Below are 21,273 nucleotides of genomic sequence, written 5' to 3'. Positions count from 1 at the left end.
AGGAGCACACAGGGTCAGGGGAGTATAGAGAAGTTCAGTCACTCTTCTAACACACAGCACGCTCCTGACTGGGCCCAGGATACATGACCATCGCCACTGCAATGAGACAGTAGACTGCATGTGCACCTACATGGCTGGCTGCCTGTCCTCCAGGCCAGCTGGAAGCCTTCATCTGTCTGGCTTTCCTCCCTTCTCGTGGACTGCCAATATCTGAATTCCTCATCCTGTCCTCAACACCCCACCTGTACTTCTCCATCTTGCTTCCTTTATTCCAAATTTAAATTCTAACAGAACTGTCCTCGATGATGGAAACATTCCATATTTGCACTTAGATGAAGAGCTGACTCATTTGAAAAGACCCTGATGTTGGGAAAGATTGAGGGCACAAGAAGGGGATGACAGAGGATAAGATGGTTGGATGGCATCACTGACTCGATGGACATGGATTTGGGTGGACTCCAGGAGTTGGTGATGGATGGGAAGCCTGGTGTGCTGCGGTTCAGGGGTCGCAGAGTCAGACACGACTGAGTGACTAACCTGAACTGATAGCTGAGAGCCCCATGTGACTAGTGAGCATTTGAAATGGGGCTACCATAAACAAGGAACTAAATTTTTATTTTTACTAAATTCTAATCAACTTAATGCAAAATCACTGCAGATGGTGATTGCAGCCATGAAATTAACAGACCCTTACTCCTTGGAAGGAAAGTTATGACCAACCTAGATAGCATATTCAAAAGCAGAGACATTACTTTGCCAACAAAGGTCCATCTAGTCAAGGCTATGGTTTTTCCAGTGTCGTGTATGGATGTGAGAGTTGGGCTGTGAAGAAAGCTGAGCACCGAAGAACTGATGCTTCTGAACTGTGGTGTTGGAGAAGACTCTTGAGAGTCCCTTGGACTGCAAGGAGATCCAACCAGTCCATTCTGAAGGAGATCAGCCCTGGGATTTTTTTGGAAGGAATGATGCTAAAGCTGAAACTCCAGTACTTTGGCCACCTGATGCGAAGAGTTGACTCATTGGAAAAGACTCTGATGCTGGGAGGGATTGGGGGCAGGAGGAGAAGGGGACGACAGAGGATGAGATGGTGGGATGGCATCACTGACTCGATGGACATGAGTCTGAGTGAACTCCAGGAGTTGGTGATGGACAGGGAGGCCTGGCGTGCTGTGATTCATGGGGTCACAAAGAGTTGGACACGACTGAGCGACTGAACTGAAATGAATTAACCTAAATTAGCAACCTGTGACTAGTGGCTACTGCCTTGGACAATGCAGGTCTAGACTTTGCTCAGAGATAACAATAACCTGGAACCCTGGTAAATTCTTCCATAAATGTTCAAAGGGAAAGTAAAGTGTAGCAGAGCCAGATCCACTGGGTTTGAACCCAAACTCTAGCACTAATTAGCTATGGGGCCTTGGACAAGTTTTAACAACTCTGTGTCTCCATTTCCTCAACTGTGAAACAGGGATGAGAACAGTACCCACCTCCTAGGGCTGGGTGATGATTAAATGAGTTAGTACATGCAAAACGCTCCACCACCACCTGACATACAGAAAGCAGTGGTATGTTCATCAATATTGTTAGTCAGTTTACACTGCATGTAAGGCCTTGGGATCAAGTCTGGACTAGTTGCTAAAGACAGGACACTAGTCCCTGCTCCTAAATTGATGCTCTGGAGGTGTCATGCTCCATACACAGACTGCTGGAATCTCAGCCGCAGCAGAAGAGCTGCTCTACAGGACCTCACATGATACAGGAACACACATGCCTAGCAGGAGAATTTATCACCACTCCCCATATGAAAGAGAAGTTAGCATCTCTCAGGAAGGATGATACTCTCAGGAAGGATGATACTCCAACATAGGGCTCAGAAGGACTGGAGTGGGAGAGAAACAGGCTGAGGGAGGAGCCGTGTGGGTATTTTAAAGCTCCATCCTTAGATAACTGAAGGATGCTGCTGGACTGTGACTGTCCGCAGCTACTGCTGGTGACTCTGGCCTGGCCTGGATCCACCCTGGTAGGGGGACAGCAAAGGAAATGGCCACTTCAGGCTCACAGAGGGGCTTTTAAAATCATTCGCTTGGAAGAGTAATTACACCAATTTCCTTCATAGTGCTTCACAGCATAAGTAATGCATTTATACCTCTTTATGCAAACTGAAGCTCTTGACTTTCCTATATTCAAATTTGAAATAAAACTCTGGTTCTAGACGAAATGAAAGAGTCGTGCCCCTCAGACTCAACAAAAACAATCCTTGGGGAATCCCAGTAGATTGGACCTTAGCTACAAATACCAAAGGGATAGAGTATTTGCCTACTGCTAGCAGGAATATTGACCTGGCCTGCACAGGAAGAGAGACAGAATTATCTTATGGCATGAGATACACTCTATTAGGAAGGCTAGTTTTCTTTATCCTTAATAACAGGGACCCAAGATTATTCAGTTTCTAGTCATACTGGGGATGTACAATATCTTCAAGTGATTTATTAACTGTATTGATCAATGGCTAGGAAGAAATAAAACAGAATTTTGGCAAAAGAAAGTAAAAACAATATTCAGCTCAAAGTAATTAACCCTTCTGCTCCCTTTATATTTTTGCCACCAACCAAATCAAAAGAGAATCAAAATTCTCTTTTTTTAATAATATCACAGTAAGATCAGAAGACCCATCCACCAGAGAGTTAAGTTCTTGCTCTATTTTTGGTTTTATCTGGTATGCACAGGGATGTGGGAGAGTTACACAGAATTATACACATTTTAACAGGCAACTCTTTTTTAAAAAGTCATTGCTTTAAGATGACATAGATAAGGCCTATTTGTGGGTGAAAATGTGAAGCACCCAGATTCTCTCACATTCCTGGTAGCAGTTTCCTGGTAGAACTACCCTGGAAAACGGTCTGACAACACCTACTGAGGAAGAACATCTGAATATGTATCCAGTTGGCCCACTGTATCCATGGTTCTGCATCTGTGGATTCAACCAACCAGAAGCAGAACCTGCAGGACCTTGGGCAAACCATGAAACTGGAGCATCCAGGGATTTTGGCATCTGCAGGGGATCCTGGAATTAGTACCCCACGGATATTGAAGGATGAATATGTCTATATGCCTCATGATTCAGAATTCTATTCCTAAGTATGTATCAAAAAGTGGATTCTAACATCCATCAAATACATGATGAAGAGTATTCAGAACAGTTTTCTCCACAGTAGTCTTCTCCACCAAACTGAAACTAAGTCAAAAATGCTTTTTATTCCACTGAAAAAATTGTTTCCAACTTAAATAGGAGAGTCTTTCTTAAAACTAACACTCATCTCACTTTTTCCTTAAATAAATTCATTTAAATTCTTTGAAAGATACTAAGAGTCATGTCTCAGCTTTTCATTTTTCTACTACATCCTCACATCCTCATTTCTTTACCTTTCTCTCTTAATAATAATTATTACCAAAGATCTTTAATAGCCCCCTTACATACGGCATTGAAAACTGGAGTTTGAACTTGAAGGAACCTTTTGACCCAGTGTCATTTCATATCCAAATCTCAAGATTCTCTCAATGGTAAGATCTTGAGTAATGGCCGAGTTAACTCATTGTGAAGGCTGCTTGGGAACGTCTGAATATTTTTGTTTAGATAGGATGAATTTAGTAATTCTCAGGTAAACTCTTTGGACCAAGGGGAAAAGAAAATGAAATCAATCTCTTGTCTTTTATCCCCCTTTCTCTTAGAAATAAATTTTATAAGCTTGTGCTAGGGGCATGAAAGTCACTAGAAAGAGATGCATGTGTTGGTTTAAAATGTTAAGCAACTTCACACATCTGCTAGAATGGGTAAAAACTTGAAATTTGGAATCAAATCTGGAATCCCACCAAAAAACTGCTAGTTTATTTCTCCCAGCTTTAGTTTCCTTTTCTCCAAAAATGGTAATACTGGAAAATTTCTTCCTCCCCAAAACTTATATACTCTATAAGCTCTTGGTGATTAATGATATACATTATATACCAAAGATTCAGAAATATCTATGTACTACCATAATTTATTAATCTATTAAAGCTTATTTAAAGCAAAAACATGTAATATTAAGAGTACCTATCTGCATAAGACAATGCATACTTATAACCACCCCAAGCATACATGGTAGTCATTGTTATCTGTACTAGCTTTTGTAATTAATCCTCTGGCCTTAGCATCTAGGACCTAGAGACACTAGGTGGATTCCAGTTGGGCTGGTTACAGCATCCTCAAGTATCCATATTGCTGAGTCCACTGCCTGACTTGGTATAGTTTTCTCAGGACTGAAGCTGATGTGGGGCTCAGTGCCGTCTCTGAGTAACTGGAATCATTCTATTTGTTTCTCTGAGCATGATCACCTCATGATGGGGTGACTGGATGGCTCTCTTCCAAATGTTCAAGGTCGGTGGGATTCCTTAAGAAAAGTGCTCAGGGAATGTAGGGATGGAACATACTTGCCAGCACATGTCCATTATGCTTCCAGTTTAAACCACAAAGGTGCTGAGCAGGTTACTGGAGGGACACCTTGCTCATTCAACCCAAAAAGGAGAGAAAGCCATTTGCACAACAGTCAAACTGACCCGTAAAGTGGGGTTTAAGTGCTCAGTCTTTAACGTCAGAGAGACCTGGGATTAAATCTCATTCCTGCCACTTACTAGCTGTGTGACTCTAGGCAAGTTACTTAAGTATTCTGTGTCTCAAAAATGAAAAGGACTCCACTCATTGGGTTTTTATGTGAGAATTAGATTGTCTGACACATAATTAGCACAATTCAAATTGTTATTATTGCATCACAGTTATTCTTGCTGTTGTTGTCTCTAGAAATACCGGGTAACCTTGTATATCCTGCCTGTAACACTTTCTCATTCTATATTAATAGGGGAGAAAGACCTTCTTTGCATCTCAAATTGTTGTTAATGCTACTTGCTAAATATTTCTATTATTAGTTCTCCTCTTTAGTAGGCTCATGGTAAGGCTACACTTCCTGGTCTTGTGGTTTGTGACTCTGGGCATAATACAAGGGTTGTGAGAGCAAATGGTGTGAAACTTCTGAGATGAAGCATTTAATGGCTGGTTTGAGACTCACTGGAGTATTCTGTCCTGGCACCCATGAAATGGGAAATGTTGGCTATTCCATTAGTCTGAACCTCTGAGTAACCATGAAGTCCAGATTCCCTCTGTCACCCCACAATGGTCATACGGCACGAACAAGAAATAGATTGCTTTAGCCACTGAGATGCTGGGGTGATTTATTACTACAACCTATTAAGCCAAGCCTGACCATATCACATCACTATTGACGGTCCAGTGATTTTCAGCTGTTGGTAATTTTGCCCTCCCCTGTGGGACATTTGGAAATGTCTGGGGATGTGCTGTTTGTCACAAATGGAGGAGTGTGTCAACTACTGGCATCTCGAGAGCAGAGGCCAGGGATGCTGGTAAATGCACTGTGACGCACAGGGCAAACTCCAAAGGGATGACTTATCCAGCTGGAAATGCCAGTAATACTCCAGCCCAACACTGCACTGCCCTTACCCTCTCAAGTCTGCTCCCCACACTCAGCTCACTACCATCAGCGAACACACCCATAAAGCCTGTGCCTGCCACAGGGACCGCGTTCATTTCTCACCACACATGGTTACCTGGGACAGTGAGTCACATTACGACCAACATTCTGCCTCTAAGATTCTGCCGACCATCCTCGCAAAGGGTACCCTGGAGATTGAGCCAGGCCTGTAGCCCAGACGTTACAGGAGAAAAATAGTCACCTTTCTCAAGAGAAGTTCTGCTGTTCCATCACAAGCTGCTAAGGTTGCCTCCAAGTTAGACCCTGGCCTCATCGTTTTCTACATGACAGAAAAATCTATATTCTGGCTCATTAAACATTTCAACATAAAGGTCTGAAATGAAAGGGAATTTGGCACAGGTCTTAGATGTCCATTTGGGTCCAGGCTTCCAACAGTCTGATATCTGGCCTGGGATACTAATAGGCTTCCTTCAAAGAGATGATCATATGTGAGAAGTTTAAAAAGACATAGGCAAGGAGACAGTATCACCAGGACAAGAACCTAGATCTCCCAATGACTCCCAAATCTTCAGTCTTTTCTAATATGTGCTGGGAAGCAGAGTGGGTGGTGCTGATGGAATTAGCTTGGGCTTGAAAGTCCGGTTGCCTTGAATTTTTAAACTTATTTCCACTTGTCTCCTGTGTAAAAGTTGTGGTGAGAACTGGGAAGAACACAGGCAAAATTTTTAGTACAATGCCTGGCATGTCATTATTAATAAATAGGGGTTTTTACAGCATGGACAGGCAGACCTTACTGCTGGGGAAGGGGGCAGAGCTAAGAGGGGTAGCATGAGGGTGCAAGGCTGTCGGCTACTTTAAAAGTATGAGCTTGGTGAAGAAGGCAGGGAAGGGAGGTGACAAAAACCCAACACAAACATCACTATCATTTGTGTTTGTGCCCCAATATTTTCTTACCTCTCAAATTATGTAAGCCAAATTTGCAATGGCAATTTATTAATAACTTATACCCCAGAGAGGGTTGGCTTTGTTGGAACGCATACTTTCAAATCTCAGCAAACACGAGTCCCCATCCCTGGGACAGCTCTAAGTACCTGAAAACTATCTGAAGGATGACGACTCCAACTGGTGCTAATTTTACAAAGCAAATAAACTATAAAAAAGGATTTAAAAATACATTTTTTCCCCAACACATAGTTACTGAGGCCTAATATGTGTGAGGTGCTGGTTAGTGAGGAGAGATCAAACAGGCTGGGCTCCTGCCCTCATGAAGCTCACTTTCTTATGGAGGAGGTTGACAATAAGTAAAATATATGAATGGCAATTTGTGCCAAAAAGGAAAAAAAAAATGGGTGCTGGATTAAAAGACTGGCTCAAGGGTCACATTTTCATATTCAGTGAAGGCCCCTTGGAGGTTGCAGCACTTAAGCTAAAATATGAAATATCAGTAGGATGTGAGGAAGTTCATTCTAGGAAAAAGAATAATTAGGAAAAGCAAGCAGCAAGGGTACGTTTCACAGACACTGTCTCCTTCTGAACTTCCTCGAAGTCTTGTGAAGGAGGCACTTGCGGTAGGCCGCTTCTGACACAGCCCCGATGATCCTCACCTCAATATTCATATCCTCATGTCATCTCTTCCCCTTGAGTGAAGACTGCACCAAGTAGCTTGGTTCTAACAAACAAACAAAGCAAAAACTACAGTATGTCAATTTGGTGATTAGCTTATAAAAATTATAGCAAACTTGATCTTCCTAGCAAACTCTCTCTTGCTGGTGCAAGCTGCCATGCTGCAAAGTCCCATTCCCATGTGGGAAAGGCACGGTCCAACAGTCCACAAGGACCTAAATCCTCCCAACAAAAAAGAGTGAGTTTGGAAGCAGAGTCAGCCCTAGTTGGAAGGACTGTAGCTGCAGACAATACCTTGACTGTAACCTGTGAGGAACCCTGGGAAAGAAGACCTAGGTAAGCGATGCTTCATTCCTGACCCTCCAGAGTTATGAGATAATAAATGTGTGTTGTTTCAAGCCCAAGTAACTTGTGGGGTAATGGGCTACAAACCAATATATAATAGAGCACTCCTTCATTCTTTCATTCACTTACTGACTCAATTCCTCAAAAGACCTTTTTTCAGATATCCCGCAGGCCAGGCAGTGGCCTATGTGTTAAGGAAACAATGATACACTTCACGGACCCCAGATGCTCACAGTGCAGAGGGAGAGGATGTGCACGGTACTATAGAGTCACTGTGCTCTCTGCTGCTCCGTGGTTGCCATGTCTTGTGCTGGGAACAAAAGGAAGCGCAACAACAACTCTTCCTTGCAGAGCCAGGGTAGACAGAAAGCGAGGAAAACTGAAGCTCAGAGAAAGTAAGAAGTTATCCAAGGTCACAGAGCTCTTCTGATTCATTCCACTCTGCTCAAACACATGTGTTTATATCCAGTGTGAGAGGCCTACAGTTGACCTACAATTCTCAGACTGCTTCTTTTATGCTTCTTGATAATCTAAAAGCTACTATAGTTGAAAAGGATTCTTTGTTGCACATGTAAGATAAAGCAGTGGGTTAATCAGGTTTCTGTAACAAAGACTGAAGTTACACTTTCAATTAACTTTCATAAAACAGAAATCAGACCACTCTAATCTAACTCATTACTCTGAATGTATTTGCGCAGGATGGGGGCTCATACAACTCTACACAAACAAAGATGCTGGTGTTGGACAGAAAATGATTGAAACCTGGCTTCATGATGGAATCTAATTAGCAAAACAGATTAGTTACACAGGGATGTAACAAAGGCTATGATACCAGAAGAGCATTCATGAATGCTTCAGAATTTGAAGAAATTTGCCTGAGAGCAGAGCCTAAGGTTTTTATTTTTGGTTTGATAATTTGCTAAGCCTGTAAACCTAAAAGGAGTCTAATTAAAGTTAATGAGAAATAATATCTAGCTTGAAAGTTTTATTTGATATTTCTGCACAGAGCTCTTACGCTTTTTCTTCCTGAGGTCATGTCCCATATTAATTTCAAAATTAAAATTTAAAAAGCCCTTATACTTTTTTTTTCTTTTTGTTTCTCTTTTTTGCTTACTTCCCTCTTATTTTACAAGGTAAAACGTATTTATTTTGAAGCATATTTTATGAGGTATATATACTGCTGCTGCTGCTAACTCACTTCAGTCATGTCCGACTCGGTGCAACCTCATAGATGGCAGCCCACCAGGCTCCCCGGTCCCTGGGATTCTCCAGGCAAGAACACTGGAGTGGGTTGCCATTTCCTTCTCCAGTGCATGAAAGTGAAAAGTGAAAGTGAAGTTGCTCCAATAAAGTGTAAATTCCAAAGGCATAACTTGGTTAATTTTCACAGATGGATACCATGAAAACACGATCCTACTCAAGATACAGTAAATAGTGCTGTCCAAAAGGACTTGGTGAGGTGTCTGCATTGTCCACTTTGACAATCACAAGACATGTGTGGCTACTGAACACTTAGGATGTGACTAGTGTGAACTGAATTTAAAATTTAATTCAACGAGGTAAGTGGCTGCCATTTTGGATGTTACTGGAATAGAACATTCCTAGCATCTGAGTACCTTCAAATCAATACCTACCCAGTTTCCCCTCCCCCTCTGCTGATGCAATCATTATTCTGATTTCTGTCACCACAGATGAGTTTTTCCTGACCTTGAATTTCAAGATAAATGTAACTGAATTTCAAGATAAATGAAATTCAAGATAAATGTCTGTGAAATTCATTTTTGTTGAATGTACCAGTGTTATTCTTCATTTTTAAACTGCTTGAATATTATATTGTAGAACTATGCTATGGTTTATATATCACTTGATATTGTTGATAGATATTTGTGTTGCTCCCAATCTTTGGCTACTGGCAATGACACTTCTATAAATGTTCTTGGTAATATCTTTTGGTGGACAAATATACTCAGTTCTCTTGGGTAGGTAGCAAAGAATGAAGTCCTGAGTCTTACCACGGTACCACAAACAATGCAGTGAAGCACATGCTGTATTCTTCCCATTCTACAGAGAAGCACAGCGATGCTTAAGGAAGGTAAGTGACTTGTCCAAGATGTACAGTGGTAAGGTAAATTCACTGTTGACTTCTTTCTTTACTAAAATGTACTTTTCTCCTATAAAATCAACCAATCAAAAAGAACAAAAAAGACTGAAATGGGTCAAGTATATTAAGAATTCAACAGCACAGACTTCACTTCTGGGTTATGTAATGATGGTCTTCATCACCAACATTGTTAACCACCATTATGTCCCACTGTTCACAGAATGGACATGGACAGTCTAAGTTCTGTGTTAAAAACCTTTGGGGCTGTAAAGTAACATCTGATATTCAAGGGCAGCTTTGTGGAAAGTAAAGAATTATTTCTGTTATGATGTGATATATTATTTAACTCAGGGGTTGGCAAACTACAGCCCTGCAGTCAAATCTGCCAGTTGCTTGATTTATAAGTAAAGTTTTACCGGCACATAGACAGCCATGCCCATTCCTTTGCATAATGCCTATGGTAGCTTTTGCTACAAGGACAGAATTAAGTAGTTGCTAAACAGGCTGCAAAGTCCACAAAGCCTAAAACATTTAGCAACCCCTGGTGTAATTCTTCATTGAAAACCTCTGTAAGGTGAAAGTTCATGCATGCTTTTGTGGGTGTGTTTTTTTCTCCCAAGGGCAACTTTGTTCTAATTCTGGGGTCACTGAACCCAGGAAGGTGTTCATTATGCAACACATGTTTTCAAGTCCTCCTACTGGCTTGCTGCTGCTAAGTCACTTCAGTCATGTCCCACTCTGTGCGACCCCATAGATGGAAGCCTACCAGGCTCCCCCGTCCCTGGGATTCTCCAGGCAAGAACACTGGAGTGGGCTGCCATTTCCTTCTCCAATGCATGAAAGTGAAAAGTGAAAGGGAATTTGCTCAGTCGTGTCAGACTCTTAGCGACCCCATGGACTACAGCCTACCAGGCTCCTCCGTCCATGGGATTTTCCAGGCAAGAGTACTGGAGTGGGGTGCCATTGCCTTCTCCCCTACTGGCTTGATTACAGGCTAAAAAGGACAGGCAAGAAAGACGAACATTTCCTATTCTTAACCATCCTCTGAACACTGTGAGGCTTGAAGTATGTTTCTAAAAGCGAAATCAGGACACATTAGTACTGATACAGTAGAACCTAAATGAGTGAAGCAGTCATAAACCGTACTGGTTACCAGTGAATAAAGACACATTCAGTAAAATTCTAACTAGAAAATACACAGTGTAACAGATGTAGAAAACAAACATGGTTACCAAGGGGAAAACAGTGGCGGCAGGGATAAATTGGGATTGACATATACACACCTCTATATATAAAATAGACAACTAATAAGGACCTTTTATAGAGCACAGGTAACTCTACTCAATATTCTGTAATGACCTATATGGGAAAATAATCTTAAAAGGAGTGGATCTATGTATATGTATAACTGATTCACTTTGCTGTTCAGCAGAAACCAACACAACAGTGTAAATCAATTATACTCCAATAAAAATTGGAAAAAAAAGAAAATGCAAAGAACTGAGTGTCAGCTGACCTTTCTTTTCCTCCAATAAATTTTAGGAATAAAGGAACAGTCTATATTAAAAGAGATTCAGAAAGACTGAGTACAATACACACATATCTATCTGTCTTCCTAGAATAAAGGCAGGATTGATAAACTTTCTATTTACTCTTCAGAGCCTTCTATATTGATAGAAAATCGCCATTATTTGCAGCAATTGCATGAAAGAGCTGATTTTTTAAAAATTAACTTATTTATTTTACTTGGAGGCTGAGTCATACAATCTGGAGTTCAAATCCAGGTTGCTTCTGACTGACTAACTGACCTTGGAAAAATTGTTGAACTTCTTTCTCTCTCTTTTAGGTTGCTTAGTAAAATGTGGGTAAAATTAACTAGCCTACAAGCTTATTATGGGGATTAAATATGATAATGTATGTAAAGTATTAGGCTTAGTGTCTGGCATGTGGTCAAGGCTTCATATCTGATAGGTGTTATTACTGTTCAAACTGGAGGTCGGACATGGATGGGAGGTGTTCCCTGAATAAGAGTCTATTATGAAAGACAGAACCACTCACAAGCTGGGCAGGAAGGAACTACAGTGTTTTATGTATACTTGCACAAAGGGTGAAGACAAAAAAGCTAACCACAAAATTTAACCAGTAAACAACACTCTATTATCCAAGTTTCTGCAAACTGTAGGTTTGAATCATTGAAGAAGAATAAAGTAAATTCAAATAATGATCATGGGGAGTCTGGGTTGGTGAAGCATGTCAGAAGACCTGTAAAATATCTCCCCTTGCATAGCTGGGTTAGAGTGGTTTATAATAGCCTGCCTCATTTGGTGTAAGGTGGCAAAGTAGAAAATACTATTTCTGTATGTCCTTTTCTGAAAGAACACCTCTTTTAACACCTCTGATTACAATTTTGTGGTTCAATGCTTATGAAAAGACTTCAAATAAACCCAGTATATTTGTAATTCCATTTTGGCAAAAAAGGGAAGAGCAGTTTCAAAGCCTGCATAGAAAATGCCCAATTTCCTGTTCCTCAGATCCAGGATACCCACTGCCTCTCAATTTCAAGGTTCCATTGCAGTCCATCTCACCATAATAGCAGGCACAGTTAGAGAGAAATGTCTAACCATGTGTTCTAGGAAGAACTGATAGAGAAGCAAGAATTTTCTGATGACTCCATCATGAAAAGTCCCAGAGGGGTCATCAGAGAATTGTTGCTCTGGGAAATTAAATATTGCTATCTGGCCCTGTGCCCTCCACATCTTCAATGCCCACTAATTTTGCTCCTGCTAACAGAGGAGAACATGTTCATGGGGGTGGATACATCTTGATCTCTTTCCATATCCCAAGAATGCTGAATTAAAGTACATCTGGCAGGCAAAGCCACTGAAAACCAGCAGTCCATCAAATGTCTAATGACTGTTAGAGGGAGCAAGTGAATTTAATTTCTGTACTTCGTCCTCCAACCCTGTGATGGGAGAGACAGGCAGGGATTGACCAGAGGGAAGGTTTATTTTATGGCTATGGGCGTTCTGTGAAACTCATGTAAAATCCACACTATAAAATAGGAGAATCAGCAGTTTGACTCTGGTCTCAGACTAACATGTCTGTTTCATTGCTACACTTTTCCTCAAAGGAAACAAAGGAGGAAACACACACCTCTGTAGAATATGGGCATTGAAGCATCAAAAGACCATCAATGCCTTGGCCTCTCCATTTAGTGATTTAGTCAATATTTAGTTTTAACATCTATTGTGTGCCTAGCATTGTGCTTACGTATTTGCCATAGAGTGGTGAATGCAAAAGACATGGTCCTTGCTCTTAAATAAATGAATCAGGAGAGGGAGGCAGATAATAAGGGAACAACTAGTATGAACAACAACAATATCAACTAGTGTGAAGAATTCATGCTTTTGAACTGTGGTGTTGGAGAAGACTTTTGAAAGTCCCTTGGACTGCAAGAAGATCCAACCAGTCCATCCTAAAGGAGATCGGTCCTGAGTATTCATTGGAAGGACTGATGTTAAGGCTGAAACTCCAATACTTTGGCCACCTGATGCGAAGAGCTGACTCATCGGAAAAGACCCTGATGCTGGGAGAGATTGGGGGCAGGAGAAGTGGACTACAGAGGATGAGATGGCTGGACAGCATCACTGACTCGATGGACATGAGTCTGGGTAAATTCCGGGAGATAGTGAAGGACAGGGAGGCCTGGCGTGCTACAGTCCATGGGGTTGCAAAGAGTCAGACATGACTGAGTGATTGAACTGAACTGAACTGATGCAAGGTAATTTCAGATTGAGTGATGTTCTTTGATGGTAAAAAGCAAGGTACTGTTACAGAAAAAACCAAACCCCAAACAAGGATAAGTCTATTTTAGGCGGAATGATAAGGGAGAATTTCTCTTAAAAGGTTATTTGAAGGAGTTCTATGACACTGGAATTGGGGGAGAGCAACCAGGATGATCCCCAGGGACTAACATTCTACTCACTTGCCCTTGAGGATGGGGGACTCTATGTTGTTGCTGCTGTTTAGCTGCTAAGTTGTGTCCAACTCTTTCGCAACCCCATGGACTATAGCCTGCCAGGCTCCTTTGTCCATGGGATTTCCCAGGTAAGAATACTGCAGTGGGTTGCCACTTCCTCCTCCAGGGAATATTTTCAACCTAGGGATTGAATTTGCGTCTCCTGCATTAGGAGGATATTGGCATAGGCCAATTCTTTACCACTGAGCCAGCAGGGAAATCCGGGGGGACTCTATGACTTGCTTCTAACTGATAATATATGACAAGAATGAAGAGATTCTCCAGATGTAATTTAAATTCTTAATCAGTTGACTTTAATAGAAAAGGATGTTTATCCTGGATGGGACTGACTAAGGTGATAAAGATCCTCTCTTTTGAAAAGATTTTTTTGACGTGGACCATTCATAAAGTCTTTATTGAATCTGTTACAATATTGCTTCTGTTGTTTATGTTTTGATTTTTCAGCAGAGAGGCAGACTTGAATCAGGGATGGAACCCAGGACCCCAGCACTGGAAAGCTAACTCTTAACCAGTGGACTGCCAGTGAAGTCCTGATTAATCAGAGACTTGAAACACCCACAAGTTCTCTCTCTCTACGGCTGGTTTTGAAGACTTCTACAGCTGCGTTGACATAAGAACACAGCCCAGTCATAGTTAATTCCAGCCCTATGAGTCCTTGAGCACTCAGAGAACCCAGCTAAGTAATGCCAGATTTCTGATCTATAGAAACTTTGAGATAATACATGGGTAGTATCTTAAAATACTGCATTTGTGGCAATTTTTACACAGCAACACAATGAAAACAAATACAATACTCTGAGCAGGAAAAAACTATAAAAGTCACTGGGAGTTGTTTTGGGGGTGAGCAAAGAGGAAGATTGCCAGAAGGTAAAATGTGGGCTTGTCTGTGAGAAAACAGAAAAGTTTAGGCTTTATCCCAGTATCTGAAACATGGTCGTTAGTGCACAGTAAGCAGGTAAATCATCTGTTAAATTAATGAATGAACTTAGGAATAATGAAAGTACACTGCTAAATAAAAGTGTTTAATACCAGTCTGCTGTGTCCACCCCCTCAGATGTTGAAACATTTCTTCAGTAGGTATTTCTTGAAAGACCATTATGTACAAAGAAATGTAATGTTGACAGAGAGCCAAGAAAAGTGATTAAGAAATACAGCCAGGACAAAAAGCAAATTCTGAGACTACAGATCTTCTGGAGACTTATGGATTAGGAAAAAAATCTACTTAAATAGAGATGAAAGATTCTATGGGGAAAAAAAAATATCTACTTAAATAGAGATGAAAGACTCTATAATGAGGTATAGATACAATCCAGTAATCCAGGTCACAGCTGAAAGCTGATAATGTGAGGTTTCTGCTCAGAGTCTAATAAACTATTTGAAAAGCTGCCAAGTGTTAATCAAGTCCATGGAAGAGAGCCCTGTAACAAGATCACATCATCAAAAGCCACATCAATGACGGACTGGAGGAAAGGTAATGAAGGTAACTGAAGACAGTTAGTAGTTCAGAAATGGTGGGGAATTTAATACTGAAAATGCAAAGATGTTTATAGATTGGGAAATTATATTCCATGTGTTTCTTCTCAAGTCTTCTGGATTATATGAAAACATCTCTAGAAATTCAGAGAAGATAAATGAACAGAATACTGTCATCTTCATTTAACTGCAGTATGTATGTTACCTTGCTGCCCAGTAGGCACAAATGATGGCTGAGGAGAAGATGAGACTCAGATCCCCACATTTCCAGGAGCTACGAGTGAGATCATAAGGACACAACCAGAAAGAAACGCTGTTCTCAAAGAGCAGAACGGAAACATGAAGAAACAACTAACTTTCTTAGCTGCTACTCATCCATATCCCCTTGGAAATTAGTTGGGTTGCTTCCCTAAGAAAGATTTATCTTCATTTAAAAATAAATAAAAGTGAAACACCTCTGAAGTGTTTTTCAAGAAGAAAGGTCTGCACATTTCAGAACAGAACAATTAAGGAAAATTCATGAAGTTAAGTTAATATGGGTAGGAAGTTGCAGACATCTGGTACATCCAACTGGGCATTAAGTCAATTCCAGATGTGGAGGTTACTAGAAAGAATGAGGAAAAAGGATGCTTTGCATTCTTTAAACTTTTAAAATACATCATCATCATCTTTGCATTTTATGAAAATAGAAAGCAGGTCTGTTAGTCCCATTTCTCAGATGATAACTCAAATGGCTATATAATTGCTTCTTCTCAAGAGTTAGAGAAAATAAAAACAACACTGATTTCATAATAGGAGTTTTCAATGATTTTACAAGGATGATTATGCTGTATGAGCAAACTCTTTTCCGAGCCAGAGCCATGAAACTTCAAACACGATCATCTTTAAAAAATAGTGTGTGTAAATATGGAGACATTTATTAAGTCTCCTTGCTTTTTAAAAAAAAAAAACTGGTTTGATGGACATTCATTTTTCAACAGACAGTTGATGTGTAACTGATACAATCACTCTTTGTTAAACATCCTTTCTCATTTGAGATGAAAATAAGTTCCTGGCAGTACCTCACAGAGAGATCACAGAAACCATCAGAAAACTGCACCAGAAATCAGATTATACTTTCCCCCAAAATACAATATGCATACAAGGAAATATGCATGTTTCTAGATTGAAAGTACCTATGAACTGCTCTCTCTCATAGGGAGAAGGATCAGAAAATATAAAACAAAACAAAAAAACAAAACAAGCATACTTTTGCAAACGAAAAGTATATGATTTTCAGTTCTATGTCTTTGCTCCTACAAGTGGATAGAGTACCGCATAGTTGAGTATAATCTATGAGAAAACTAGTGAGTATATCTATAATTTCTAAAACCTGATTGCAGGGTGTTTGAAGTACAGACTTCAGGTGAAATCTGTTCTAGTTAGTCTGGGGCTATTTTCAGGGATGGTGTCAGAGGGATCTATCTCATCAATGTCAATATTTAAAGGAACTTGTCACCAGAGTCATGCTGCCCACATCAATGGTAGTGTGAGATCATGTCAGAGGCAGACTGATAAAGAGCATCTATTTTAATGATTACAGTTCACATTACTGCATAGTATTTTTAAAAATCTAGTACATCAAAGCTGTGATTTCACATGTATTACTTCTAAGGTAAAGACAGGCTTACAAAGTGAGTTAAGTGTTGGCTTAATTATGGATATTAAATAAATAATCACACAGGTAGTACTTGGAAATGGTATAAAATCATGAAAGTGACATATTAATGACAGGTCTCAAATACAACACTGAAGATAATTTTCTTCTTTTGATAGCTTCTTTGTTGAGATTTTTGCTATTTGTTTCTATTTACAAAATACCTATATACTTAGGGCAGAAAATGTGAAAACACCAAAAAGCACAAGTGAAAAACACAAAAATCAATCATAATGCTTAACTTTAAAGACAGCATAACCCTTAAAGATAACCATAGTTTAGATTTTATTGTTTGCCTATCTAGTCCTTATTCCATAAAAATGGGATTATGTCTTCACACTGGTCCATAGCCTGACTTTCCACTTAGAAATATCTACTGAACACGTCCCCACATGGTAAGTGTTCTTTTTCAGTAACTATTTTGCTAGCTGAAGAGTATTGTCTCATACTGTTAAAATCTAGTTAATCCCCTCCTACTGGGAATGAAGGTTGTTTGTATTTTTTTCACTGTCATATAAAATGCCACAATGAACATCTTTGAACTTAAAAACTCTTGATAAAATCTCTGAGTATCTACTTAAAACAAATTTCTAGAAGCAGAGCCGCCAGGTTAAAAGGTTTGCCAAATATAAAGATGTTTGGCTACAAATTAACAGATTATGCTACAGAAAGTTTACCACAATAAATCATTCTACCAGTAAGTAATGAGAATACCCATTTCTGTAACATTTGCAATGTATTACTGCTACCAATGGTATATTTCTTTTAAAATACTTCTGACTGTCAACACAGTTATATAACTCAGATGACAAAACACATGGAACTTAGAAATTCTACAATCATATATTCAGAATTATTTTGTTTTTTTCTTTGTGAATTACCTGTAATATGCTCTTTGCCCTGATTTCTACTGAGGTGAACCAATGAAGCAGCAATCAGACTAGGTGTCAGTATAAAATAAAATACTAAATGCCTTAAGTATTCCAGTCCCAAGACGTTACTTCATTTTACATTTCTTATAACTCTCTTTCAGCTAAGGGGACAACCATTATTTTGGGGAGAGAAGACATTATTCTTTTATATCATTGTATTTTTTAATACCATATAGAAAAATCTTGAAAATGAGTAGAATAAATTAATTTTTTAGGAGAAACAAGTAAAACAAGGTCCTGCCACTTTACCATAGTCAACAAGTTCAAAGCAACCAAGGTAAGAAATGGCATAGCAATAGATTCATTTCAATGATGCTGATGTTTAAGCAAGAACAGAAAATCTTCATGATAAGCTAGCCACTGAAATTAGAAAAACTAATCCCTAGAAACATTCTATGCCTAGCAAGTTTATGAACACGTGACTAACTCTAATTCTGCATATTACTTACCACTTAAGTGGGTGATTGTCAATCTTTTTGAAGCTATCACAACTCATCTTCTTCTTGTAGAGAAGAGGGTGGTAATGGATGGTTTTGCTACCTGCTTACCCCAATCTACAAGTGCTACATGGGATGCAGTACTAACACGTCAATTTAAAACAACAAATATATTTAATCTCAAATTGAGGCTTGAGAATTTAAAATACTTTTTAACCCATCACAGAAACTCTATCTTTGGATAGGAAACCAGGGTTCTGAACTGAAGTGGGCTGAGAGGAAAGCAGGGTGTCAGAATACCTTTGAATATTATATATATACACTATATTATGAGATTTCAAACAGATTCCTGTTTACTAAAACATCCAGAAATTTTAGGGTGAGCTATAATGGTTGATACGGAGAAGGCAATGGCACCCCACTCCAGTACTCTTGCCTGGGAAATCTTGCCACTAAGAGCCGGACACGACTGAGCGACTTCCCTTTCACTTTTCACTTTCATGCATTGGAGAAGGAAATGGCAACCCACTCCAGTGTTTTTGCCTGGAGAATCCCAGGGACAGGGGAGCCTGGTGGGCTTCCATCTATGGGGTCGCACAGTCGGACACGACATTAGCAGCAGCAGCATAATGGTTGATAAGAGCCTACCAACTAGTTAGAACAATCTGCCATCATCCATTCATTAATGCAATAGGCATTTATGGAACACTTGTTTTGTGTCAAAGTACTGGAAATACTTTGACAAAGTATTTGACAAAGTATTTTGAATACTTTTGGGAAATATTAGCAAATAAGGCAGAGATGAACTATCGTCCTCCTAAGGCCAACATTCTGCTGCAGGATGGGCAGAGAGGGTGAGACAGATAGTAAACACAAAAACAGGTGAATAGGAAATGGAAGACAGTGGTACAGGCTTTGATAAAAATCAAACAGGGGGATGGGAAAGACAGTGACTTGGCAGGGTGTGAAGCAAGGGAGAACTTTAGATGAAGTGGTCCAGGAAAACCTCATGGAGAAGCTGACATTTATGCTGTGCCAGTCATGCAAAGGTCTTCGCAAAGAGTATTCTAAATTGAGGGAAGAGCAAATGCAAAGGCCCACAGCCAATGTGATATGTTTGGGAAACAGAAGGCCGGTGAGAAAGCACATAGGGAAAGTGGTGTGATCCAAGCTGATTCCAGTTCTGCCTTAAGCCTTAGTTATAAGTAGGGATGCCATTCTAGGGTTTAGGGGATGGCCATGGAAGATTTTAGGTGCAGAATTGGCATGATCCAGTTTACAATTTTAAAAGATCACTTCAATTGGTGTGTGGTGGGTACATTTTCATGGGCAAGAAGGGAGGCAGCATTACCAGTTCAGTAAACACTGATCATTGAAGTAAATGATGTGTGTCTTGAATTAGCAGACAGACATGGAGGCAGGAAGAAGAAAATCCCAATATCCTGTAGTTCTTACATTAAACATTTAATTACATACAATGGAATATTATTCAACCACAAAAAAACAATGAAATAATGCCATTTGTAGCAACATGGATGGACCGAAAGATGATCATACTAAGTCTACCATACATAAATTAGATAATTAATAAAGACGTACTGTATAGCATTGGGAATGCTACTCAATACTCTGTAATAACCTATATAGGAAAGGAATCTAAAAAAGAGTGAATATACATAGATGTATAACTGACTCACTTTCCTATAGAGTATAAATTAACAACACTGTAAATCAACTATACTCCAATAAAATTTTTTTAAAATTAAAAATATATATATATTTATGGCACTGTTCTGATGGTGTCTGTTGACTTTTTGCTTATTCCAATAGACTGTAATAAACTTTAACTGCTACCATTTAGAAAGTGCCCCCATGTTATTCTGGGCTTTGTGTACATGCATTCTTACGACTGCATCCCAAGCTCATGTGTGGGGAAGTTAACTCCCAAGGCCTCAGAGTTATTTTAAGTGAGGAGTTATATTAAGATTTACCAAGGTTTACTGGATTCTGAGCAAGGAACAACTGTTAGCCAATGAACTACAGTGTCCTCATTTAACCAATTTTAGGGGTAGGGTTGTACACAGAAACCAGGGCACAGCTGAAATTCTATAATGGTTCTTAAAAGGCAACAGGGAGCAAGATTACTACGAAGGGAAGCTCTTGTTTACAAAAGCATTTTTCTGGGCCCTACCTTGAGAATGCAGAACCAGAATCTAGGGCTGGGGCTGGAAATGTGCCTTTTAAAAATGCTCCCAAGAGACACGCAATACACTTTTCCAAGTCTGCTGAGTAGGCACACAATAAATATTTGTTGAATAAAGGAATATAATGGGGAAAGATTTGCAGTTAATGAAGATCAGGAGTACTTCACTCCCCCAAACTTCCATCTAGAAAAAATATAAGCGCACTTTTTTGGGTGGGCCCAAGCTGAGCCTGGAGGAGGGCACAGCAACCCACTCCACTATTCTTCTCTGGAGAATCCCATGGACTGAGGAGCCTGGCAGGCTACAGTCCAGAGGGTTGCACAGAGTTGGACATGTCTGTAGCAAATTAGCATACACGCAAGCAGAGCCTCAGCTAGCCACCTCAGATCCACTTGGAAGTTTATGGTGTGACTTATATAAGGGTACAAGGCAGGTTTTATGGAAGTTTTGTTTTAAATAATTTCTCTTGACCAGGTGCTAGGTCCAACTGTGTCACCAAATGAGGAAGCAGAAGCCCTTCAGCTGGTAAATACCATCTATTTTAAAGGCACATAATCTTTTTAAAAAAATCATTTTGATCTTACCACACTTTCCACAAAAGGGCCAACTGACCACCTGAACACAATACCCACAACATCTAGGGGCCAGGAGATTTTTAGGAGCTCACAAAATGTTTTCATTTCTTTTAAAAATCAAAAGAAAAACCTGACACACTGAGGAAACCAGAAGGGAAAGAGACACGTGTACCCCAATGTTCATCGCAGCACTGTTTATAATAGCCAGGACATGGAAGCAACCTAGATGTCCATCAGCAGATGAATGGATAAGAAAGCTGTGGTACATATACACAATGGAGTATTATTCAGCCATTAAAAAGAATACA

At 39.8% G+C, this 21,273-nt stretch overlaps 1 protein-coding gene across 7 annotated transcripts in view; it reads right to left on the bottom strand.

Moving 5' to 3' along the window:
- Nucleotides 1-21,273, bottom strand: part of CADPS (calcium dependent secretion activator) — a 474,061-nt gene that overhangs the window by 327,026 nt on the left and 125,762 nt on the right. The window lies entirely within an intron of this gene.

This window comes from Bubalus kerabau, chromosome 20 (genome assembly GCF_029407905.1).
Source record: "Bubalus kerabau isolate K-KA32 ecotype Philippines breed swamp buffalo chromosome 20, PCC_UOA_SB_1v2, whole genome shotgun sequence".
Lineage (NCBI taxonomy): Eukaryota > Metazoa > Chordata > Mammalia > Artiodactyla > Bovidae > Bubalus > Bubalus kerabau.
This window is presented reverse-complemented; position numbering and strand designations above follow the sequence as displayed.